The sequence below is a fragment of the Myotis yumanensis genome, unplaced genomic scaffold (genome assembly GCF_028538775.1).
Source record: "Myotis yumanensis isolate MYYU_CA2020_CCGP unplaced genomic scaffold, mMyoYum1.0.hap1 SCAF_5, whole genome shotgun sequence".
Taxonomy (NCBI): Eukaryota; Metazoa; Chordata; class Mammalia; order Chiroptera; family Vespertilionidae; genus Myotis; species Myotis yumanensis.
Window position 1 is genome coordinate 7,292,106 of NW_027223756.1, and position 26,885 is coordinate 7,318,990.

At 43.2% G+C, this 26,885-nt stretch overlaps 1 pseudogene; it reads right to left on the minus strand.

The window, feature by feature from the left end:
- Positions 1 to 1,184: 1,184 nt before the first annotated feature.
- The window catches only part of LOC139010239 (protein Spindly-like), a 58,517-nt pseudogene continuing 32,816 nt past the window's right edge, over positions 1,185 to 26,885 (minus strand).

A 26,885-nucleotide genomic window follows, 5' to 3' on the forward strand; every position in this document is an offset into this window, starting at 1 on the left:
ACCTTCTTTTTTCAATGGTCACTTCCTTGATGTGGATAAAGGACTTCGGAAAAATGCCCTGTTGGAAATAAGATAACATAGCTTAATATACATAACGAAACATCAAGTACAATACAATGCCACATCCCCACAGAAATAACTGACCCCAGGTCCTCATGGCTTTTACAAAAGCCACTACTGGAAAAACTCTCAAACTTTAAAGGAATAACCCCAGCATCCACAGAGCAAGGGCTGGATTCTAAATCCACCCATTTAGGTCCAGGTCTCCTCCAGTTCTCCGTCAGTTCTTCTAGATCCCACAGTAGCGCTAGATTTCAAAGGATGCTCCAGCCCCAGGTGACACATGGACGCTCAACGTTATCACATGGGCAAGAGAGGGGTGCTTGAAGGACTCACTCTAAGAGAGACAAGACACTCTGCCTGGCCCCTCTGTGCCCAGTCCCCCTGCACAGTCATGAGCAGTTGGAAGGTCAGGTCCTGAGCAAGCGTCTCCCTGGCTGCAAGTGGACTCGTTTGATTTGAGGTCCTTTTCTCCCTGGTTTTATCTGATTGCTCTTTAGAGAGCAAAGTAGGCTCATGCCTCCCAACACACCACTGTCAGGGAGGAAGGAAGAAGCATCTATTGTTATTTCCTTCCTCCCAAAGCTTGGCTCAATTAATACTAACAGTTTGTCAATTACTCGGAAATTCCTTCCTAAATTCAACCAATAGGCACAGGAGGGGCATCTGCCACTGCACTAGACACTGTGCGAGGTGTGCAGAGGAGCAAAGCAGGCACCTGCTCTCGTGGAGACGAATACGGTGTAATGTGAGGCTGGAACAAGGAAACTCGCCAGCCCTGTCTCTTCCCTGTCATGGCGATACAGAGGTGAGGAAATTATGAATGCCCGAAGCACTCTACAGGAAAGCAGTAGATCAATTTCAAATAAAAAATGCACAGTACCATGGGGATCAAGGAAGGGAGAAATCAGATATGACTGGCATATTGGGAAAAGTTTCAGGGAGGAGAGGGCTCTGCAGGTTGGCCTTGAAGAATGAGTGAAAGGGGAAGTTGAGGCTCCTGAGTACCAAGTTGTAGAGGTGGGAAAGCACAGGACACAAGGAGGGAGGGGTGGAACCTGTTTGCTAAGGAATGGCAGGTAAAGATACCCAGTATTGTCCCAAATCAGAACAAATTCATCTTACCTGTAACATTTTGTGCTTTAGGAGGTATCCCCTATACCAGTCTGCAAAGAGAAAACAAAGAAACAGGTCTCTCATCTATTCTCACAAGTCGATTGCTGTTATTTTTGTTGGGGTGTGTGTGTGTGTGTGTGTGTGTGTGTGTGTGTGTGTGTGTGTGTTTGTTTTTAACTAGCAAAGAAACTCCTGCAAACTGCTTTGGACCTTAGATACAAATCAAGTCGGGAAGCCCCTGGGCTTCAACCAGCTGTTCGTTGCCAAGATCTCCAAAAAACATCTACAAATACAGGAATTTCACATAAAAGCAAGTCTCCTCCTTCTTTTGAAAAAAACAGGAGGTTCCAGCAGAGATGGCCAGCGCCCTCCCATGGCCACAGCTGGCTGGTGGGGAGGAGCAGCTGGTCCCTGAGACAGAGCAGGTGCCTCCAGCTCACTGGCAGCCACCCAGCCCCTCCCTTATCTCCATCACCTGCTGGGTGCGGTGTCCATGTGCATGTTTCAGCCTCGGCCTCAAGGACATGGAAAGGCTAAGGGAGTTTGGCAAACATCCTAAAATAATATCCCAGTTCTAACAGCAGCAAATGACATCTAACTATGATCTGCAAAAGTTAGTCATTACAAAACAGGCAAGTTCAGAGATGGGTAAAAAGATCTTTAAAAGATTCTTCTTTTTGCAGGAATATCAAATGATACAATCAACACAAATCCAAGTTGCACCCAGGCCTCAGACAAAATGAACCTCGGTGTAGCAAGTACTGATGACTGTGATGAGCCCACTGGCCTTTGAAATGAGTCAAGCACAGCCAAGTACTGGCGTTTGTCATCCCCGTAAATGTAACGTGTCTGTCGGGAGCCTCATTAGCAAACGCTCATTCCCAGGCTGACAGATTGTAGCTGAAATATGTTCTCCACAGACTGAAGAGCAGGTCCCAGAACAAACAACTTACAATGCAAAGTCACCCCTCCCGTCATGACACAGTTTGAGGGGCAGGGCTTAAAGAAACTTCCAAAGCCACTGGGACCCACAGTGGCTCCTATTTTGAGAGGAAGAAAGAGAGAAAAAGGATAAATGAAAGCAGAAAAAAAAGGAATAGAGGTTGGAGAGAAAGATTCTCAGGTTTGGAATTAAGTACCATTCTAAGCACTCTTTGAATATGAAGCCTTTTAATCTTCAGAACAACCATAGGAGATAGGAACTGTAATAATCACCCCATTTTGCAGGAGAGTGGTCTACCTGAGGCACAGAGAAGTAAACTAACTTGCCCAGGGTCACACAGCTAGTGACAGTGTCAGGATTTGAACATAAGCAGCCATCATACCGTGCTTCCTGTTTAATGTAGGAAGGAGAATAGTGGTTGCCTAAGATCTTCATCCTCCCAGCACCCGAATCCCCAAAACCACAGCCCACTAAGCTACTTTCCAGCTGAATACTTCCAGCGGTGAAAACCTGACCACACCACACAGCATGACATTCTATTTTCATGCTCCTCTTTAATTTCTCCATCATTATTAGGAATAATTAGCCATTAATGACAGAGCTTATCCCTTCTGAGTGCTTGCTGTGTGCAAGCAACTATGGTCAAGCTTTTAGTTTTGTTTTGTTTTGAATTATAAATTAATCTTCACAACAATCCTAGAAAGTCAGTACAATTACTGCCTCAATTCTACAGGTGAAAATAGAGAGGCACGGAGAGACTAAGCAACTTGCTCATGGTCACACAGCTGGTGAGTGACGCAACTAAGATTTCAACCCAAGGAAGAATTGTGTGTGGGGGGGATCGAAGATGGTGGCATAGGTAAACACCGGAGACTGCCGCCGTAAACAACCACTTCAAAAATACAACTAAAAGTCGGAACGGACATCAACCAGAACCACAGGAAGGCTGGCTGAGGAGAGACTCTTCAACTAGAAGCAAAAACAACAGCATTCCGACGCACAGAGGAGGTGCAGTGTGGAAAATTTAAAGGTACGGTGGTGAGGTGGTGAGGTGGTGTGCACGCAAAGCGGGCTGGTGGCTGAGGGCGCGGTTGTCGTTTTCACTCAGGAGTGAGTCTCAGACTCTGGGCTACAGATCCGGGCGAGTCTCTAGGGACCCAGACTCAAACGGGAGAAGCGGGACTGTCTGGCTACGGCCCCTCCAAGGTTTGCAGCGGTTGCTGGGACAGGACTGAGAGCGGCCATACCTGCTCCCTCCCCCCGCCCTGTTGAGCCCGCCCCGCCCAAACCCTGCGCACAGCCATTTGCCGATTGCCTCAGGCAAAGGCTGGACTAGCGCCTCCCCAGAAGACAGACGCTTTCCAAACAGCTGATTCCTACAGCCAGTCGGCCTGGTGGTCAAATCCCTCTAGTGTTAACTACAACAATTAAGGCTTGGCTAGAACAAGACTGCGCACAGAGACCACAAGGGGGTACACCAAGAAAGCATAAAAGATGCGGAGACAAAAAAACATGACAGAAATGGAGGATATGGAGCTAAGAATCGCAATTTTGAGGGCTTGCCATAAATTTGTGCAGAGCCTCACGAAAACTAATGAGACCCTCGATGCTACGATAAAGAAATTAGAAAGTAAGCATACACGGACTGAAATAAAGAATATTATACCCAATAGCAGACCAGAGGAGCACAAGAATCAAACCAAAGATTCGACAAAAAACACCCAATTGGAAAAGCAAAATGAAAAAAGAATCCGAAAGTGTGAAGATAGTGTAAGGAGCCTCTGGGACAGCTTTAAGAGGACTAATATCAGAATTATTGGAGTGCCAGAAGATGAGAGACAGCAAGATATTGAAAACCTATTTCAAGAAATAATGGCAGAAAACTTCCCCCATCTGGAGAAAGAAATGGACTTACAGGTCCAAGAAGCGCAGAGAACCCCAAACAAAAGGAATCCAAAGAGGACCACACCAAGACACATCATCATTAAAATGCCAAGAGCAAAAGACAAAGAGAAAATCTTAAAAGCAGCAAGAGAAAGAGGCTCAATTACCTACAAGGGAATACCCATACGACTGTCAGCTGATTTCTCAACAGAAACTTTGCAGGCCAGAAGGGAATGGCAAGAAATATTCAAAGTGCTGAATACCAAGAACCTACAACCAAGATTACTTTATCCAGCAAAGCTATCATTCAGAATTGAAGGTCAGATAAAGAGCTTCACAGATAAGGAAAAGCTAAAGGAGTTCATCACCGCCAAACCAGTATTATATGAAATGCTGAAAGGTATCTTTTAAGAAGAGGAAGAAGAAGAAAAAGGTAAAGATACAAATTATGAACAACAAACATGCATCTATCAACAAATGAATCTAAGAATCAAGTGAATAAATAATCTGATGTACAGAATGAACTGGTGATTATAATAGAATCAGGGACATAGAAAGGGAATAGACTGACTATTCTTGGGGGGAAAAGGGGTGTGGGAGATGCGGGAAGTGACTGGACTAAAATCATGCACCTATGGATGAACACAGTGGGTGGGGAGTGAGGGTGGAGGGTGGGGTGGGAGCTGGAAGGAGGGGAGTTATGGGGGAAAAAAGAGGAACAAATGTAATAATCTGAACAATAAAGATTTAAAAAAAAAAAAAAAGATTTCAACCCAAGTATCTGACTCTAGAGATGACACTCCAAAGCATTGCACAATAACAGTTCTTCCCCATCCCACCAACTTCGTGTGAGAGCATTTCTGTAATATCACTTGCTACCATTTATTGATGGTTTAATTCATGGAAAGCTGTATGCTAAGTGTTGTACATGCATTTTCTTATTTCAGTACTGTGGGCTAACTATTAACATTCCCATTCTATAGGTAAAGAAGTAGAGATTCAAGTCAATTGATGTACTGGGCCAAATCTCCACAATCAGGGTTCAAGGGCATGTCTGCAGGGCTTCAAATCCAGCCCTCCCAGCTGTTCTGCCACAATGTCCCCTGTGAGATGAGCATAAATACAGATAACTGTCTCTTTGAGTACAAATACAGATAAGGGTCACTTGGTTGCAATGACCTGAATCCACTTGATGGCCAAGGCCACCAAAATCCACCAGCAAGCAGGAAAACAATCAAGGGACAAATAGACCCTGCCCAAAGCTCATGCCCACATCTGCATCTCTGTCACAGGGGCTCCATTCCAGGGACTTTGCCTGCTCTGACCCTTGAGACTCAGTTCCTTGTGCACACTTGTAGGTTTCCTGATTCTCAGAACTTCGGCTCACTCCTGAGCAAGGAGTCTATTGACTTTTACCCCCCACATACACATTCTGGCTCCCCTATGCAAGTTCAACCAACACTGATTGTCCACCTACCATGTACGTGGAGCTAGGTGCTTTCAGAAATAAATCCCAATGACACTTGGCGAGAAGGGCTTATACCATCTCCCCATGCTAGGTGACGAGAATGCATCAACTACTTCAGCGCTGACATCCCCACCCTGCTGGATCACTGACCTCTGTGACCTTCTGAAGTCAGCTGCCTAATCTGGTCAGCTGTCACCTTTACCCAGCTGTACTCCAAGACCTGAATAGGCAGATACCAATAGTAGGCACACGCACAGCCAAATCCTTGACAACAGACTTTGAGCTTTGAGTCAAAGCAGGCTCAGTGTAACACAGCACTTAATCCTACCCCAGGACTTGCCCGAGGCTCATCGTTCTTTCCGGTTAAATAATAGCAAGGGGTTTTGTGCTAATCCTTCCCATGTCATTGCACTTCTTTTCTTAAATGGAACACTCACAAAGTGCATTGCGGGGGGAGATGAGAAAAGGGATTTTTTTAACCATTCTTCTGGAAGATTGTGAAGTGCCAAAATACACCCATTGTCCGCTCTTCCCACATCCCAAATACCAAAATGAAATGTACCTAAATTCTCTAGTCACCTAGGAGTTGCAGGTGGTGGGGAGAGGGAGGAGAGATTAAAAATATCCCAGCACACCAAAAAGGAATCACAGCCTAGAGATCCAGTCCTCTCTCTGTCACCTCCCGGCAGCATGATGTTTGGTTGTCACCTAAGCCTCAGTTGTAGGCAGTTAGACAGACATGAGCAGAGCAAGGACGACGGGCCAGCTACAGAAGGTCAACAGGGCAGAACACCCTGGACACCTAGTGATGAAAAGGAACTGGTAGAGCAGATATTGGAAATGTCCACTTCAAAACCTTGCCCTTGGGATTTCTCTCCCCCCTAGAATGCCTCCGGTTATGCAGGTGGGATTCTCCTGACCTTTTCTCCTCCGGCATGTGGTTGTCATGTGGTAGATGTGGTAGACCCCCACCTGTAGAGAACAAGGGGGCGGGGGGGCGGGGGGGGGGGAGGGCTGGAGGCTAACTTCTATGCAGGAACAGAAACAGAACAGCCCCTGATAGGTCAGTTTGAAGAAGAAAGCAGTTAATTCCCCTCCCAGGGTTTAAAAAGGAATCCTAGCCCCTTCTCCCTCTCTCCCCACCTCATCCACCCCCCACCCCCAGCTTGAAATTTCTCTTTGAGTGTACTTACTCTTTGTTTGCTCAAATAAATTTTCTCTAGCGAGTTTGGGTCTTGGCTCTGAATTCTTTTCTTATCCAGAAATCAAGTACTGAGGTTGCTTTGCGTTTGACTGAGTGGGCTGCGGTTAACTGACCTCTCCTTGCATCTGGCCGAGTGAGTGGTGGTGAACTGTCCCGCTCATTGTTTTGATGAGTTCCCTGTCTTCTCCTTACTCTCTGGCCAGGTGAACTCTCTTGTCCTCATGGTGGCTGGGTGAAGTGTGGCCACCGACACTTCACGCTTGAACATTATTTAGGTACCACCCGTGTGATTTTCACACGTGTTTTTTTATTTTCTCCTGTGCAACACAGGAATCTTTTCAGAAAACCTAAAACCCTTCTTGCCATCCCTTTTCGGCGCTGGGTATGATCCGATGAAGACTGCAGGTTGTCCTCACAAGATGGCCCAGCTTGGCCGTTGGTAGTGGTTCTCACCTCTGTGCCTCCACTACAGCTTCTGGGGCTGCTGCTGCTCTGGGTAACAGGGGAAACCTTATTGTCACCTTGGAGAGCTGGCGTCAGTTTCTCATTCCTTAAGTCCCTGGTGTCTAGCTGGCTAGCACTCTCCAAGTGTTCGCTGCCAGGCTGACTCTTCTTTTCCAAGTGCGCACTGGCAGGCTGGCTGGTGTTCTCCAAGTGCGCACTGGCAGGCTGGCTGATGTTCTCCAAGTGCGCACTGGCAGGCTGGCTGATGTTCTCCAAGTGCGCACTGGCAGCCTGGCTGGTGTTCTCCAAGTGCGCACTGGCAACCTGGCTGGTGTTCTCCAAGTGCGCACTGGCAGCCTGGCTGATGTTCTCCAAGTGCGCACTGGCAGGCTGGCTGATGTTCTCCAAGTGCGCACTGGCAGCCTGGCTGATGTTCTCCAAGTGCGCACTGGCAGGCTGGCTGATGTTCTCCAAGTGCGCACTGGCAGCCTGGCTGGTGTTCTCCAAGTGCGCACTGGCAGCCTGGCTGGTGTTCTCCAAGTGCGCACTGGCAGGCTGGCTGGTGTTCTCCAAGTGCGCACTGGCAGGCTGGCTGATGTTCTCCAAGTGCGCACTGGCAGCCTGGCTGGTGTTCTCCAAGTGCGCACTGGCAGCCTGGCTGGTGTTCTCCAAGTGCGCACTGGCAGCCTGGCTGGTGTTCTCCAAGTGCGCACTGGCAGCCTGGCTGGTGTTCTCCAAGTGCGCACTGTCTTTCTGGACGACGATCCTCTTCACCTCCACTCTAATGGGAGGGGTGGCAGTACTCCAATCCAGGGCCCCTGGTGGTGTGGTGGTGGACACATTGAACTCTGGGCTCGGTGGGGGATTCAGAGGTTCTCTGATTTTCTTCCAGGATCCCCAAGTCCCCTGGGTTGTACGGAGGGTTCTGTTGGAGTCAGAGGAGGATATGGGACTTACTTTTATTGTTCGGCCACCGATGGTAAGTTTCATATTTAAGATGCGATAAGTGCCCATGATGTCATTAAATTTCCTCTCCATCAGGGATGATTCTATTTCCTCCTGTTCATACCCCAGTGTCCTCATTATTTGAATTACCTGGGGGTCTAATTGAGTACAGGATGGTTCGATGTAGGGTGTCATTTCCTCCGCCTCCCCCGTATTGACCCAGATGTCTCGCATTATTACTCCAAGGGTGGGTCTTCGGCCGGGGTCGATATCGATCATGGTCTTTAACAGTGTGTGGCACGGTACAGATAGAAAAGATGGAATAGAAAAGTCCCCGCTCAAGATGTGCTCCCTGAGTTCTTCTACGGTTTTGCCCACAAATGGACGGACTCCAGTCAGCATGTTATAGAGCACGACCCCCATACTCCACACATCTACCTTCGGGCCTTCATAAGGCTCTAGCCTGAACAATTCTGGGGCCTTATAGTTGGGAGTGCCACAGAACCTGGTGAGTTTTTCATCCTTAAACACGCCACTAAGCCCGAAGTCAGCCAGCTTTATGTTCAGCCCCATATCCAGCAGGATGTTTTCCGGTTTTATGTCCCGGTGGACGATATGTTTCTGGTGACAATAGTACACAGCCGACAGCAGCTGCTGGAATGGGGCTCGTGCTGCCTCCTCCGATAAAGGACCCCACCTCTTTAGGTGTTGGTATAAAGTTCCGGAATAGGCATATTCCATAAATAGGTATACCTGGTGGTCACTGTTGACCACCTCGAACAATTTTACAATGTTCGGGTGGTTTAGTTCTTTCATACAATAAATCTCTTCGGCCACGTCTGCGGGATCTTCACAGTTGACTATTTTCACAGCCACCTTCATGTTGGTTAGGAGGTGGCGGGCCAGTCTCACTTCTCCAAAGGAGCCCCTCCCGATGTCATCGAGGATGGCATAGTTCCCACACAGCCACTCCACTCTGGCCGATGTGTCCTCAAAAAAATCACACATGGTGATTGAAATGTTCCCCTGAAGGGGATAAGTGGTAGGAGGGGAGCAGGAGGAGGAGGAAGAGGAAGAGGAGGAGGAGGAGGAAGAGGAAAATGAGAAGGAGAAGGAAGAGGTAAAAAGAAAAAACCAATCAATCCGACAATCCACTACTAACAACCAATCCAACCAACCACTACAACCCAACAGCTTCCTGGACTCAGCCCGAACCTTATATAGGATTGGCTTGGAATCGCATCACAATGGCGCCTTATGAGGTCAGAGCAAGAAATGGACTCATCATGGTTGGGGATGGACCACAGTGGTTTTCTCTCTTTTTGGTCCCATGATCCTTATACTCTGGGGAAAAATAAAATGACCACAAAAGAGCTTTTTTATAATGCGGAATATTAAAGATTGATGTATACTTTATTAGAAATGAAAATCTGAAGGGAAGGAAGGAAGGAAAGAAGGAAGGAAGTAAGGGAGGAAGGGACGAAGGGAGGGAGAGAGGGAGGGAGGGAGGGAGGGAGGGAAAGAGGGAGGGAGGGAGGAAGGGAGGAAGGAAGGGAGGAAGGAAGGAAGGAAGGAAGGAAGGAAGGAAGGAAGGAAGGAAGGAAGGAAGGAAAGTCTGACTTACTCTCATGCTCCAGGTCTCAGTTCAAATATCACCTGCTTAGTGAGCTTCCCCAGTCCATCCATTCCTACCTGCCTCACCCAGCCCATCACGTTTGTCATCTTCATAGCACTGACCACAGTGTGGCTCATTCTTGTTTACTGTCTGTCCTTCCCATGAAGGGAGGAGCATGACTGAAGTGTTCCCTGTGTCTAGCACATGAGTGGCAGGAAACACAGTAAGTTTTTAATCAATATTTGTTCACTGGATTAATAATGAGTTTGGGGAATAAAAATATATATGGCCAACTATTTATTTAATCAAAGTGATTCCTAAAACATCTTAAAAAACCATCATGTTCTGTCCTCACTTAGGTTTGGGGGAAGATAAGATAAGAAAGAGGAGGGCTGAAGTCTGGCTTCCAAGGAATGTGGTTGCTCAGTGAGACTGAGGAAGGCCAAGTGGTAGGAGCCTTGATCAGGATGAAAGATGATTTATCCTTCCAGTGGTACTTGCTAAGGATGCAATAAATTTGGAACCGTAATGAGGCTGCAAGTAGTTTTGCACTTTGAATATCCAATACCAGATGACACAAAGGACTTGTCAGGTGACCCTGAGAGGGCCATTTAGGTGAATTTCTGTGGTACTTAAATGAACCATCTCTGTGGACAGAAGTGATGCTGAGGCTTGTTAATTTACATTTGTGGAAACACTGAAACCTCTGGATGGAAGACATTCTGCATGGGTACAAAGGGTGAGGTAATATGTTGGGGCAAATTCTACCCTTTATGGGGGCAGAGAGGGAACAGACAGGCTTGGGGACACTCAGGGGGAGCCTCTGGCACATTACGTTTCAAACTAATCTTCGAAGAAAGCTCCCTACTTTCAGTACACTGAGTGTTTTAACCACATGTATAAGTTATTATTCTAGTAATTACTTTAACATTTCTCTCCTAAAGTCTCAGCTCTGTGTAAAGGGAATCTTTAGAGGGATTAGCCTGTGAGTTTTTCCCTCGACTGCACTTTAGTTTGTTACTTTTACTACATCAGTGACACTCAGCTCCTAAGCATGACAATCTCTCCTGCTGAGCTGATTGGGACCCAAATGGGGTCATCTCATCAATTCTAGACAGCTGTTCACAAGTTCCAGTCAGAGATAAGAATAAGCTCAAAAAGGAGAAGAATTTCAGCAAAAGCTGCCACTCTAGCCAAAGCCGGTTTGGCTCAGTGGATAGAGCGTCGGCCTGCGGACTGAAGGGTCCCGGGTTCGGTTCCGGTCGGGGGCATGTACCTGGGTTGCGGGCACATCCCCCGTGGGAGATGTGCAGGAGGCGGCTGGTCGATGTTTCTCTCCCATCGATGTTTCTAGCTATCTGTCTCTCTCCCTTCCTCTCTGTGAAAGATCAATAAAATATATATATATATTAAAAAAAAAAAGCTGCCACTCTATGAGTTAATTGTATCCATTTATAAAAAGTGGTATTAGTAGTTAATAATACCAATTCGTTTTCTTATCATAATGATCCCTTTCTGCAAGGTAAATGCATACGCAAAGATAAGACATTTAACGTAAAACTGTCAAATCAAAAGCTAAGCTTTAAAAAACAACAAACAAGCTATCATCTTTTTCAATATGCTACATCAGTTATCTGCTTGTGATTGTGCCCAAATGAGCATATAGCTTTCTTATGTTTTTTTCTCCTTGTAACTTGCTTAGTTTTGGAGGGAGGTAGGCAATAAGTAATTTTACTTCTTGTTCTCAGGAGTAAGAAGGATTTTTTGCTTTAGTGTGCCTGGCTCTTCCTGAATGAGGACTGAGTGTCCTGAACTTTTCAATGGGTCCGGACAAGTCCTAGGAACTGCTCCTTCAGACCTGATGCTCTTTTCTGTTCATCATATCTCCTGGGATTTTCTTTTCCTGATTTGCCTCCAAAATCTCTTCTTCCTCAGCAGGTAGCAGGGCCCCTTCTTGCTGCTCAGAGGCCATGCAAGGTTGCGTTCTTTCCAGGGCCAGTCCTGCATGTGTCCATGAGCCCACACCAGCTCATTACGGGGTGCTTCCTCGACCTCAGCCAAGGTTCTGGTTAGATGGATACCTCGCATGGAGCCACAGGAGAGGTTGCCCACATCCAGCCTGAGGACTTAGGATTTCTTCTTGTCTCCTCATACATGAACTATATGAATGACGTGGGGCCATTCTAGTCATTAGCCGCTGAGTGCCCTAGCTCATATTTTCTCTCTTTGTGCCAAAGTTTTCTTAGCTTTTGAACTAGTTTTCTTAAGGGAGGCCTATCACTCCAGGTTGCCTGGAAAGATGAAATGCAAAGACCCTAGGGACTGATTTGTAAACTCCTACCCTCTGATTCATCACCTGACAATAGAGTATTAAACATTATAATATGACAGAAAACAGTTGAACCGCTAAATTTCTCTGGTCTTAGCATCCTAAACAGAGACTAGGGTGCTATAAGAAAAATGTTTGGCATTTCAAATTAAGTGGATTTTTTAAAATGTTTAGTTTTTGTTAATCCTCACCCGAGGATATTTTTCCCATGGATTTTCAGAAAGAGTAGAAGGGAGGGAGGGAGAGACAGACAGACAGGTAAACATCCATGTAAGAAGACACATCAATTGGCTGCCTCCCGCACATGCCCCTGGAGCCAGGGATGACACCTGCCACCCAGATATGTGCCCTTGGCCAGGAATCACACCCAAGACCCTTTGGTGCATGGGCCTACGCTCTAACTACTTAGTACCACTGGCCAGTGAAAACTAAGTGGCTTTTTTTACTGACTGCAGGGCTTTCTCTAGCGTTTGACAGAACACGTTTGTTTTCTTTTTGATTGTGTGGATGAAAGGGGGCCACGTGCTAACTTGGCTAGTTCAGGGGAAGCCTGCATGGTGGCCTTGCAAACTCAGAGACCTAAAGTAAACACAAAGTATGGTCTGAAATTAAAACTTTTTAAACCAACAGCAGCTTATTGTGAGTAGTCATGTCCTAGGCCAGTGGTCGGCAAACTCATTAGTCAACAGAGCCAAATATCAACAGTACTTCTTCAAAACAGACTCACTCAGGCCGAAAACCGACTTCTGCACATGGGCCACGAAGTTTCAATCACACTGTACGCATGTCCACACGTGGTATTTTGTGGAAGAGCCACACTCAAGGGGCCAAAGAGCCGCATGTGGCTCGCGAGCCGCAGTTTGCCGACCACTGTCCTAGGCCAGCATCTTCCCTGAAAAAGGTCAATCTTTACCTTACCTGAGCTGATCCATTATCTTTCTGCATCTTTGATAACATATTCTTGCAATGTCAAAATAAGTTTTCTTTTTCAGGACCCCTCAAAGCTCAGGCATCACTCTGTGGAGACCACAAATCCCCTCATTGCTATAGGTAATTGTTGACTGTTAACTAGCCTGCACCCACCTAAGTCAAAGAAGTCTGTGACTATCATTTTACTTTTTATTCAATCTGAGAAGTTTCCCTGCTTTGCTTTCTACCACCTTCCTAATCTATCACCAATGGATTTCATGTAACCCACCAGCATCTCCTCAGTTGATTGTAATGTATAAAATAAGATGCAAAACTGCTGTTCTCTGGAGAATTATCACAATCCATTGAGATTCTGTTTCCCAGCATTTGTTGACAGTTTGGCTCGAATAAACCCACAAAAATTCTTCACAGGATTGAAAGTTTCTTACATTGACAATTGGCCAAAAGCCCATGGTCCTGACTTGAAAGAAAACAACTCTGGGTACCATCACCACCACCTATTCAGCCAACATCAAATTTTATTGAGCAACCTCTGAGTGCAAAGCATATTATACCACACATGCCAAGGAAATATATCTTTCTCTTCACACTTTAAAGGATAAATCCAGACAAATGGAAATACTCATTTTTTTAGTCACTCCTATGAGCACAATTTAAATAGGCAGGTGTGGGGTATGTAGAGGGGCTCATGACAAAGTCTTCAAATGGGAACATCTTTGCATCAGTTACTAGTTCTGTAAATTGTTTGAGTCCCTTATACTTAAAAATGGCACCAATGCCCCACTGGTGTGGCTCAGTTCCATTACAGGTCAGGGCACATGTCTGGGTTGTGGGCTTGATCCCCAATATGGAGCATGGAGGAAGCAGACAATCGCTGATTCTCTTTCATCATTGTTTCTCTCTCTCCCTCTTTAAAATCCATAAAAACATATTTTAAATAAATAAATAAATAAATAAATAAATAAGGCATCGAAATCCTTCAGGTTCTGTGGAAAAGGAAATAGGATATACCATTTGCTTAGAAGAGCACCTCAATTTGATACTAATCAGGCAGCATGTATATTCATGTCTAACCTGCAAACCCATGGACTATTCTCATAATTATATGCTTAGTACCTAGTTTTACGCTCACCAAAAGTTTTCCGGGAGGGGTGTGGTCTGGTATAAAAGCAGGGTTTGAGACAGACAGACTTGAGTTTGAATCCAATCTCACCACTTACTTACAGTCCTCTCTCTGCAGGTAAATGATTAACTCTTGCTTCCCGTTCTTTGTCTCTAAAATGGAAATAATAGCATTGAATTCATATAGCTGTGCATGGGAAATGAGATCAAGTGTAAAAAAAATGTATAGAAAGTCTGAAAGAATTGAAAATATTTAAGAAACGAGCACTTTTTTTTCCTCCCTTTAAATTAAAGAGTTCGTGTAAGTAAATGAATGACATAAGGACTTTTAGCAATTGTGACCTTTTTCTCCTATGAACTGTGTATATTGCACTTAAAGTTCACTTCAGTTTCATGGCCACTGTGTTTTCTCTTGTGTTGTTTAATGCTCTAATCACACTATACATTGGTTATACATTTAACCATACTAGATACTGTCTCCCAAGCTGAATGAAAGGTCCTTGAGCATCAGACTTGTTAGAATCTTTTGTTCATGCATTTCTATGGTTATTTAAAGTGTTCAATATATATTTATCATGACTAACTTGAATAACATAATAAATACTTGTGATTAAACCATGACACTGAAAAAAAAGAAATAGAGAAAGATACAAACAAGTGGAAGCATATACCCTGTTCATGAGTTGGAAGAGTTAATATGATTAAAATGTCCATACTACCCAAAGCAACCTACCAATTCAACACAATCCCTATTAAAATACCAATGGCATGCCCTAGCTGGTTTGGCTCAATGGATAGCGTGCTGGCCTGCAGACTGATGGGTCCCAAGTTTGATTCTAGTCAAGGGCACATGCCCAGGTTGCAGGCTCGATCCCTAGTGGGGGACGTGCAGGAGTCAGCCAATCAATGATTCTCTCTCATCATTGATGTTTCTACCTCTCTCCCTCTCCCTTCCTCTCTAAAATCAATAAAAAATATATTTTTTAAAAATACCAATGGCATATTTCACAGGTCTAGAACAAATATTCTAAAAATTTATATGAAACCAAAACATACTCCAAATATTCACAGTAATCTTTAGAAAGAAGAACAAAGTTAAAGAAATAAAAATACCAGATATCAACCTAGATTACAAAACCATTGTAATCAAAACAGCCCTGTATTAGCACAAGAACAGGCATATAGATCAAATGAACAGAACAAAGACCCTAGAAATAGACCCACACCATTGTGGTCAATTAATATTGACAAAGGAGGAAAGAACATACAATGGAGTCAAGACAGCCTCTTAAAAAAATAGCGTTGGGGAAATTGGGCAGGTACTTGCAAAAAAAAAATGAAATTAGACCACCAATTTACAGCATACACAAGAATAATCGCGGACCCTAACCGGTTTGGCTCAGTGGAGAGAGCGTCGGCCTGAGGACTAAAGGGTCCCAGGTTCAATTCCATCAAGGGCATATACCTTGGTTGCAGGCACATCCCCAGTAGGGGCTGTGCAGGAGGCAACTGATCGATGGGCAGCTGATCGATGGGCAGCTGATCAATGTTTCTCTCTCATCGATGTTTCTAACTCTCTATCCTTCTCCCTTCCTCTCTGTACAAAAAAATCAATAAAACATATATTTTTTAAAAAGAATAATCTCAGAATGGATAAGAAACTTATATGCTAATCACAAAGCCACAAAAATCCTAGAAAAAGACATAGGCAGCAAAATCTCAGACATCTCATGGAGCAGAGTTTTCACCAATACACCTAGAGCAAGAGAAACAAATGAAAATAAATAAATAAATGGGACTCAATCAAACTAAAAAGCTTCTGAACTGCCCTCGCTGGTTTGGTTCAGTGGATAGAGCGTTGGCCTGTCGACTGAAGGGTCCTGGGTCCAATTCCAAGGTCAAGAGCACATACATGCCTTGTCCCCCAGTAAGGGGCATGCAAGAGGAAGCTGATCAATGATTCTCTCTCATCATTGATGTTTCTATCTCTCTTTCCCTCTCTTTCTCTTTGAAATCAATAAAATATATTTTAAAAAAATAAATGAAATAAAAAGCTTCTGAACAGCAAAAGAAAACATCCTCAAAATGGAAAGGGAACCCACTGTATGGGAGAATATATTTGCCAAGGATACATCTGATAAAAGGTTAAGTTGAAAAATATATTAAAAACTCATACAATTCAACAAAAGGAAGACAAACAATCGAATTTTAAAATCCAGGCTAGAGCATCAGCCTGCATACCAAAGGGTCCCAGGTTCAATTCCGGTCAAGGCCATGTACCTTGGTTGCAGGCTCCTCCCAGACCCAGGCCCTGGTTGGGGCTTGTGCAGGAAGCAACTAATCGATGTATTTCTCTCAAGTGGATTTTTATCTCTGTTTTCCCCTCTCCCACTCTCTCTAAAAATCAATGGAAAAATATCCTCAGGTGAGGATTAAAAAAATAAAAATGGGCAAAGGACCTGAATAGACACTTCTCCAAAGTGAACATACAAATGGCCAAGAGACATATGATAAAATGCTCAAAGTCACTAATCAGAGAGATGCAAAGTAAAACGACAATGAGTTATCACCTCATACCTGTCAGAATGGCTACCATCAGTAAGTCAACAAACAAGTGCTGGTGAGCATGTGGAGGAAATACCAATGGCACACTGCTAGTACACTGCTGGTGTGAACTCAGACTGCCGCAGTCACTATGGAAAACAGTATGGAGTTTCCTCAAAAAATTAAAAATGTAACTGCGTTTGATTTATTCCACTTCTAGGAATATATCCTAAGAATCCTAAAACACCAATTAGAAAGAATATATGCAACCTTATGTTCATAGCAGTGTTATTGACAATAGCTAAGATCTGAAAATAGCCCAGGTGCCCATCAGCAGATGAGTGGATAAAAAAAGCTGTGGTATAGTTACACCATGGAATATTATGCAGCTGTAAAAAAAAAAAAAAAAAAAAAAAAAAAAGGAAGGAACTCTTACCCTTTGCCACAGCATGGAGGGACCCGGAGATTATTATGCTATGTGAAATAAGCCAGTCAGAGAAAGACAAATATCACATGGTCTCACTTCATGTAGAATCTAATGAACAAAATAAACTGACGAACAAAATAGGTCCAGAGACATGAATGCATGGAACAGACTGTCAGATCTCAGAGGGAAGAGGAGGATGGGAAGAGATTAACCAAAGAACTTAAATACATGTATGCATAAGCCATGGACACAGACAATAGTGGGGTAAAGGCCTAGGAAGGGCAGAAGCTGGGTGGAGGGGAGTAAAGGGAAGCAGAAATGGGGAACATCTGTAATACTGTCAACAACAAAAAGTATACACATGTTTTAAAGGAGTCCAAAATATAAAGTTCTTTATTGTAGCCCTAAGTAATGAGGCTCAAAATTCATCAGACCTGAGTGGAGACTGATGGTGACATTTCCTTCTACTTGAATGGACTGAGGCAGGCTCAGAGTATGTATATGTGAGTGTGTGTGCTTCCAGCCAGTTACCCAGAGAGAATCTGGTATTCATGAGTTTTATATTTGTCTGTTTAAGGATGCTCACCCATAAATGGATCTTTAATTACATGGGTCTAAATATAACCCCTTTCACACAAATCCCACCTTTCATCGAATACATTCATTTGCTCCTACTAACATTAGCTTAACTCCTTCTAAGCTTTCAGAGCCAGAGCGAGGCCTAGGGTGAGTCAGGGAAGGAACTTCTTGTGTGCAAAGACCCTTCCCCAACAAGGAATCCCTCCGTCTTTCCTGTGAGTCTTCCCCTTTCTAAGAAAAGGGAGTGCGAAAAGCCAGCAGCTGCCTAATGGCACCCCAGCCTGCCCATCTGAATATCAGTGTTTTTCAGGCTGAACCCCTTTGCCTTAATGGAAGGTTGTTACTAAGATCAGACAGGCTCCACTCTGCTACTCTGAAAAGGAGGGGGAGGTGTTAGCACCCAGGTTTGAGGGGGGTGGGGGGAGGGGTCTCTGGGCAAAGGCAGGACCTCCCAGGAAAGTCTCTAGGCCTCTGGTTTCCCCAAAGCCTGCTTGATGCACTGACGCTGGTTTGTTTCCCTCAGGATTGGCATCCACCAGCTACTCTGATTCCCTGTTTGAATGTAGAGTTGATTCTTGGCTGGTGGAGCGGCAGTCAAGGCTGTGGAGCAGAGGAATCAGGGGATGGGAGCTCTGTTGTAGGCTGTGTTGTGTATGCTCATTAGATTTGCTGTCACTGAGTCTCTTCCTGGAGACTCCCAAAGGCGCTCCTTCCTGAGCACACACACCAGAGAGCCCACAGCCACACCCAGCTCCCAACCACACACTTTTAAATTGTTAACCCAGGCCTTGAACCCTTTCTATGTGACGCCTGCTTCGTTTTCTCCCTTTTCCTCTTCGGATGAGCTCAGATCACCCAAAGGAATGAGGTGAGGTAAGATTCCATTTCCTTGAGCTTCAGACCTGAGACTTGTTCATCCCTGGAACCACGAGCTATAATAGCTTGTGTGCTGTTACAACCATCCCACACTGCAGCAGAGGCAATTTGTGTTGCAAAAGTAATAGAGAATAAATTCCAGACGAAATATTTTATGCAAATTAACCAAGCTTAAAATTTTGATAAAGAGGTGTTTGGTTTGACCTCACGGGTCAGACAACAGGTGCTGTTCCCAGCGCCTACATTTCCATCTGTAAATTGGGGAAAATAACACCTACCCCATAGAATTGTTGCAAAAACTGGTTTTTTTAAAAACACACACACACACACACACACACACACACAGGACTATGAAGGTAAACATGTCTGGCGAAGGTACAGAACCTTAGAGAGGAAGAAAACATCTCAATTTCAGAATGTGTTACCTATAGTGTGGACAAAAATACAATGATGGAATAAGGGAGGAGTAAAGAGGGAGTTTCAACTGCCTCTAAAATTTTTGTTTCTGAAAAAAAATGTCTGAAGTAAACGTGGGAAATGTTAATATTTGTTTCCCTGAGTGGTGAGTGCCTGGGTGTATTTGACTTTCCTGTATGATTGACGTATCTGATAATACTAAGATCAAACAGAAGCTAGTACCTATCAGTAGTTAAAAGACATTGCGGAAGGATCACAAGAATTCTCACTTCATATTACACAGTGTTTTACAAAGTGTCATACTTTAAAAAGATATTAGCTTGTAAGAACATGTAATAAATAACTTCAAAATGCAATGTGTGGGGAGCTAATATAGGGTTAAGCCTCGGACTGACCTGTGGGCAAAGTCACAAACAATTCCCAGCTTAGAGGGCACAGTCCTCTTAGCATAATTAGGCTTGACCTTATGAGGCTCTCTAGATCTTATCTGGGAAGCTAATGGGCTGAGGGAGGTGCAGGAAGTGGCCAAAACAAGTGAAACTCACAAGAACTGTGTAACTATGGAAACCACTACCTTGTTTACCTCTCACTATAAAATAAAGGCTCAGCTTGCCTTGGGATCTTTCTCTGTGGCCTCAGCCAGGCACAGGGAAGATCCACGGAGACTAAGGAAAACATCCTTCGCCGACTCCGTCCATACCTTTGAGAACCCCTGGACCGCTGGGGCTAGCCCCCAGCATATGGCGCCCGGACAGGCCGAACAGGATTCCCCTAGGTAAGGCCCCTGCACTCGGGACGGATAGGACTCCACCGTAGGGTGCTGCAGACCCCCCTATAGAGGATAAGTAGGGTAAGTGGGTGGATAGTACAGAACTTAGATTGAGAAAATGTGCCTTACTGAGTCTAGAAGAAAGAAGACTCTGTATTGATCTTTAGAATGAGAAGATGTGCCAGACTGAGTCTAGAAGAAAAAGACTCCGTATTGATCTTTTAACATGTCCATACTTTTCTGAGGAAGGAAAGGTGCCGTAAAGGTAAATGTAAGAGGCATGGGAGAAGGTAGGCCCAAGGAGCCTTATCCTTAACCCCACTGCAGCCTTTCCACCCTGGGAAAGTGCAGGATTGGCAAGCTCTCCCTGGGGTGATAGATCAGGACTCAGGTAATAGGGGAAAGCACCAATCCTACTCTTAAAACGGATACAAGAGAGCATTTGGGGTTTCTCTTTTTAATGCCTGCTTTGGATTGAGTAAATGCATTTTACTTAGTTTTAACACATCAAAGTTAGCTCTCCGGATCTGTAAGTAGACTGGGAACGTTTTCTTAACCAGGCTAACGGGACAGGATTTGGCTTTAAAAAAGTAAGAAACTTTATTATAGACTATTGATTTGCATGCTTAAGGAGTTAAAGTTTCAGAAGGTAATCTCTTACAGTTTTTGCATGTTATTATAGAACATAACCCTTGTTTTCTTGAAAAAGGTACATTAGATCTTAAGAGTTTTCCAAAAAGTTAATCAGAACTTTGGGAGAAAAAAAAATAGTGCCATGGTCACCTCAATGTGGTTTCTTGTTCAAATTAAAATCTTAATTTATATTTGGAATTTCAAATCTGTAATAAGAAATGAAACCCTGCTGCAGAGTCCGCCTCTGGTGTGGAGAGATTCAAAGGTGGCAGGAGAGGGCAGAGTTTTCAGCTCGCCCGTAAAAAGATTAGTTTTGTTAAAAAATTACTGGAGAACATCTTATGACAACCAAACTTGGGCTAAGATAACCTTGGGTGCTAGCCATGACTTTAGAAAGCGAAATAGGAAATAATTTAAAATGTCTTTTTCTATTAAACATGACTTTGGGAAAAATATGCCATCTGAGTCATTTGCTGAAACTTCCCCCAAAGCAGGATTTGGGGGAAGAGAAGAAGGGAGCACATGGCGATCCAATATGGACGCCCCCTCCCCAAGTATTCTAATTGAAAAGTTTTACAAAATTTAAAAATGCGTCTGGGATTTCTGTGCACGTGTAAAGAGAAAAACTGGCTTGGAACTAATGTGTACATCCTCCGATTTTGGACATGTAGATCGAGTTTTGAGCTGAAATCTCTTTACAAATGTACAGAATAAAACCCAATACTGATTATTTCCTAAGAAAAATGGCGAATTTGACCCAGGGAAGAAATGCAGGCTGGTTCTAGCAACAAGATTGGTATTTTTTCATAATAAAGTGATTTTTGAAATGTTAATAAAGCCTGTTCCAAAGTTAATCTTAAAAGCCTCAACGAAATTCAGTAAAATTGCCTGCTACAGAAAATTAACAAAGTAACTGCCTTAAAATAATAATTTAGATTTGAATCTCAAGAATTATTGAATTATATCAATTATAAAACTCTAAGTAGCCTAGGTAAAAGACGGCTATGCCCTTTAATTAAGGCTGGTTTCCCAAAGCAATTTCTAATGGAGGAAGGGCTAGCCTCCCTTCCCCGAACAGAACAAGCAGGTAGGCAAAAATTTCCTGCCAGTGGAAACTTCTAAAGAGAGGCTTGCTTCCCAGTTTCCCATCCTTGGTAGAAAGAATGTAACTAATTTGCATTTTAATGGTTACCTGTTTCCAGTTAATGGCAGCCCAAGGCTTTGGGAGTTTGCTAAATTGAATTAGGTATTCTGAAATAACAAAATGCTAAAATATTAATCTAGATTTCCCTCACGAAAAATTTAGAGGACAGAATTAAATCTATTGATTGTGTCTTGTGTTTTTGAAGTTTATTCTTAAAAATGTTACTGATTGAGAAATGCTAAATATTTAACTTGCCAGCTAAGAGTTTAAAAGATCTGGTTAAATAAATTGGGAGAAATCATATAATTATAGTAAAATTTCAACATTTGTCTAATTGAATAAAGAGGATAAATTCTGTAATCCCAACCTAAATTTTTAAATATAAAGATCAGTTTAAATTTAATTGATATCTCTTAATAATTATAAAAAGTATATAATCTTTAAGTCATATATATACATATATATTTGATGGTCTTTCAAGTTAGATTTCAAAACTATAACCAAGGAATGACTTTGAGACATTTCACGGGCCCTGAAATGTTTTCAAAAGTTTATTCTCTCTTCTTAAATGATTTTTTAATAAAGCCAATTTAATATACTTGAAATCACATGGAAAGCTTTATCAAATATAAATTAATAAATATATTTTAAGTTTTTGCCTCTAAGAAAGGGCAAAACAAGTTTTGTTTGATATTTCTTAAAATACAGCAGTAGAATTTTAAGATGTAATTTAAAATAACAAAAGCTCCTCGCTGCTGCATTTTCAATTAGGCTGGAGGTGGGGCAGCGTTTGCACCTCGTGTATCAGAATAAAACGTTACTAAATTTACTAATCTTTGTAAGCAATTGAATCCTAGTAAAGTAAAATTCTTCTAAAAAGTTACTGAAGGCTTCCCATGATCCCTCTGTATATGCAAATAAGCCGAAAGGGAATGCTGTTTAAAAATATTTTAAATTTAATAAAGAGGAGAAATTTTAAAATTTTGAAATATCTTCTACTAATATTTATAGGATAATCTAATGATTTGCTGTTAAAATACCAAATCTGAAAGTACAGTCACCATAAATGTCTCATGACTTTGACTTGTAATACATGGCCTTGCGGCACTATCAGTCAACATCCAGGAAGTAACCCTATAGGTTACTTTTTGTAAAAGAAAAAGATTTCTTTTTAAATTGAAGTTCTCCAAGTATAACCCAGCAGGAGGAAGACAAACCCGACAACCAACAGCCCAGAGACCACCTGGAGCACGGTAAAGTGAAGTATGGTAACAATTAATTCAGGTAAAAACTATAACTTTCATATTGGTCTTAGAAGGCACATTTTTCCTTTACCTGGGAAGGACAGCACAACTATCCCAAGGTCAGAGGGCTCCAGTTAGCATGTCAACTCAGTGTTCCGGAGACCCAAAACTGTAAATTTAGATAACATGCCTAAGTTTAACCTAGGTTACCCAAGGACTCTAGATAATGTGTTTACCCAAAACTGTAATTTGGATAGCATGCTGTCTCTGCTTCTGTAAATTGCTTTTTTGTTTTTGCTAACTAGGTTCCTCATTCCAAACCTTGAGACAGCCAGTTTAAAATTAAGTTGTCATGACCTAGAGCAAAGAATATTCTTACATGGTATTATTCTACAAGTTTTATTCTTAATTTTTGATGCTTTACAACAGTATATTGTGCATTTATCCCAAACAAACTTACAAATTAATTCTTTGAATGTTTTAAGGACATTGAAGGGATTTATTCCCTCCTGGGAAGGCACTTAAGCATTCTATATTGACCTCTCTTGACCTTTTTTTGCCAAGAGGATTCCAACTGTCTACAGCTGTTATCTGAGCTCTCCGTTCAAGCTGGGATCATGAAAAGCTGGTGCCATGGATCTGTCTCTTGCCCAATGACATAAGCTGGGCCCTCTCTGGAGAAGAAACCTGGGTTCCCCATGATCAATGCCGATGCCCCACCAGCAGGCGAGGGCATCCAAAGGCAGTTGCTGGGCATGGAGGCTAGAGAGACATAGGCTACCAAGGAGACAGAACTGAACCTCACATCACCCTACTTGGCCCAGAGATGGCTGGTAGTCAATGACGGGTAAGAGCCCATAGGGTGGGGCAACCTAAGACAGCCACAGCCGGGGGCCAGTAGGAGAGAACTGAGGTGGGGCACAGATCCTCACCCCCCCCCCCCAATTGTGCAGGGGCTTGAACACTCGCCCCTTCTGAGGGAGGTCTCCTGCTCCCATGGCTGCTTCTTGCTTCCCATGCCCAGCCCAGATCGGGACCCAGATAACAGAAAGAGACTTGGCCCAGCTGAGATCAGTATCCAGACAACAGAGATTTGGCTGACAACAGCTACCCTATATCTACATCCAGCCTAACACCAGGAGTGCTCCGGGCCTTCTGAAGGATGCAAAATAATCCTTTCCATTAATATTTACAGTGTAAACTAAGATTGTTGTTAGTAAATTTGACAGTAAAATAGCAGTCAAGTTTTCAGATTAATTAAAATTGGCTCAAGAAGTATTAACCAAAATTTTCATTTCATGGAAAAATTGCTTAACATGCAATGAACCTAAAACAGTCGTATTTTTGTGCAAAAACATTAAAATTTAAAGTTATCTAGACTAAATAAAAAAAGGGGGGATAGTGGAAAAATACCATGTAAGGAAAAATATTCTGTAACTAAATCACATCTAGAAAATTTTTTTCATTTATAATGCTAACAGCAAGACACTCAGGAAAACACACATGGTGTCAAAATAAGCCAAAGGAAAATCATTTGGGCAAATATAAAAAGCACCCCAAGTAAAATTCCCTTTATTAACCTTCGGTCAAGAATATGTTTGTATACTTTCAGAAAACAACTCCAAGACCATGTGGATTCCTGCAACAGAGAGGAATTATCAGGAATGCTCCAGCCATGAAGACAAGAGGAAAAACAATCCAGAGATGGAGGACGGTGACGACACTTTGCCATGCTAGCAGTCACCAGCTGTGCGTCACTGCAGGTTGCCCAGGATCAAACCAGAGAGGGTCGGGCCTGCATTGCCACCATTTGTCCACCATCCAGAACTGAAATATCATTGCTGACATGTACACATAAGGAACTGTCGGACATTGAAACTTGGACGCAGAACTGTTGGATGTTGAAATTGGGACTTAAAACATTTTTTGTTCTTGAAATGTTATATGCATAAGTTTTAAAATGTTTTGGGTTTTGCATTGGCATTGTTATTGTAGAGTTTTGTTCTTGATGCTTAAGTTTTACTGTCATTATGGTAGTGTAAAAACTGTCATTATAGTAGCTTAAAAAATAAAGAAGGGTGAGATGTGGGGAGCTGATACAGGGTTAAGCCTCGGACTGACCTGTGGGCAAAGTCACAAACAATTCCCAGCTTAGAGGGCACAGTCCTCTTAGCATAATTAGGCTTGACCTTATGAGGCTCTCTAGATCTTATCTGGGAAGCTAATGGGCTGAGGGAGGTGCAGGAAGTGGCCAAAACAAGTGAAACTCACAAGAACTGTTTAACTATGGAAACTACTACCTTGTTTATCTCTCACTATAAAATAAAGGCTCAGCTTGCCTTGGGATCTTTCTCTGTGGCCTCAGCCAGGCACAGGGAAGATCCACGGAGACTAAGGAAAGCTAGAGAGTTCTGAATGCTGTCTCTGTGTAAAACATCCTTCGCCGACTCCGTCCATACCTTTGAGAACCCCTGGACCGCTGGGGCTAGCCCCCAGCATGTGTCAAAAGAATTTGTCAGCTGCCATAATAAAGGAAACCCACTGCTTCATGCCTGCTGAGTCCTTGTAGACATTTGAGATGTGACCCCCTCAGTGGGTTTATTGGAAATTAGGTAGGCCAACACTTTTTGGTCTTTACTTTGGGTGACAGGGAACCAAACCAGTCAGGAATACAAATAGTAGGTGTTCCTGGAGGCAGAAAATTGCTAGAGCCGAGGAGACCTCTGGAACAATCTCAGTCAGGAATCAAGATCAGAGCAAGTACATTGCTAACAGGAGACAATAGATTTCTCATAGGCATTTGCATTCTGACAATAAGCCTCCAACAATCTGGGTGTGTCTCTTCCCTAAGAAGCACATCTGCACAGCACACTCTAATTGTTCCTTTACTCCACTAAGAGCCCATCATGTGAACAGCAGAGTGACAGGCACTGAGGATATATCTTGGCAAACAACACAGACAAGATTCCTTCTCTCGTGGATCTTGTACCCTAGCAGGAAAGACAGAAAATCAAGTACAGGATAAGGTTTAATAAAGAAAATAAACCAGCAAAGTGATGTAAACGGTATCTTGGGGGAGTGGAGAAGGAGAGAGTCAGAGAAGACTCCACCGGGAAGTAATATTTAAGAAGTGACATCTACAAAAAGAAGATTCCAGGGTGAACTAACCACAGATGTAAGAACAAGCTTGAAGCATTCAAGAAACCAAAAAAGGACCATTGTTATGGGGATGCACTGCTGGTGTGGTAGGAGATGAGTTTGGAAGTTAGGTAGGAACTAGGTCATGTAGAACCTTGAAAGCGATGGTAAGGAGTTTGAATTGTCCACTAAGTGCACTGGGAAGTGATACAGAGACAAGCAGCCCCCTGGACAGCCAGGTGCTAGCCTCACACTTAGAGCTCGGCTGTGGTGTTGTCCTGCTGAACATCAACAATTTCTCAGAACATTAACTTCAGACAAGGCTAACTCGTGGCCATGATGGATAAAGGTAAAAACTAGACCGCTCTGCAATCATGAAGAAACAGAATAAGAAGAAGAAAAAAAAGAACATTGTATAAACTACAAAAATTACCAAAACATCTTCCTATCATGGCTCATACCAGTGACTGGTGCTTTTTTCTTTTCATCAATTTCAGCTTAAACCTCATTATAATCTAAAGTCCTTTTTTCTACATGAGATTTATTAATATATCTAATTATAGAATTAACTTTGCTTCCTTAAACATTACCCAAAATCACCAACACAAGCCCAAATCCTGTAACAAAATCCTTTCTAATACCCTCTTACTGAGACACCGTAGGACTCTCCATGGTTGTACAGTCATAGGCAATAAACTAAACATGTTCAACTTTAGGTTTGATGGTGGTGGTGGTGTGTGTGTGTGTGTGTGTGTGTGTTGATTTTAGAGAAAGAGAGAAGGGGAGAGGGAGATAGAAACATCAATCAGCTGCCTCCTGCACACTACCTACTGGGGGTGGAGGCTGCAACCTGGGCATGTGTCCTGACTGGGAATAGAACCAGCGACCTCTCAGTGCATGAGACAATGATGCTCCAACCAACCGAGCCACACCTGCCAGGGTGTTGGTGGTGGTCTATTGATGGGGGAGGGGGCATAAACAAATGTCACTAGAGGATTTTAAGTAGGAGGTGATAGAATCTTTTTCAAAAATTATTCTCATTGGAAAACAAACT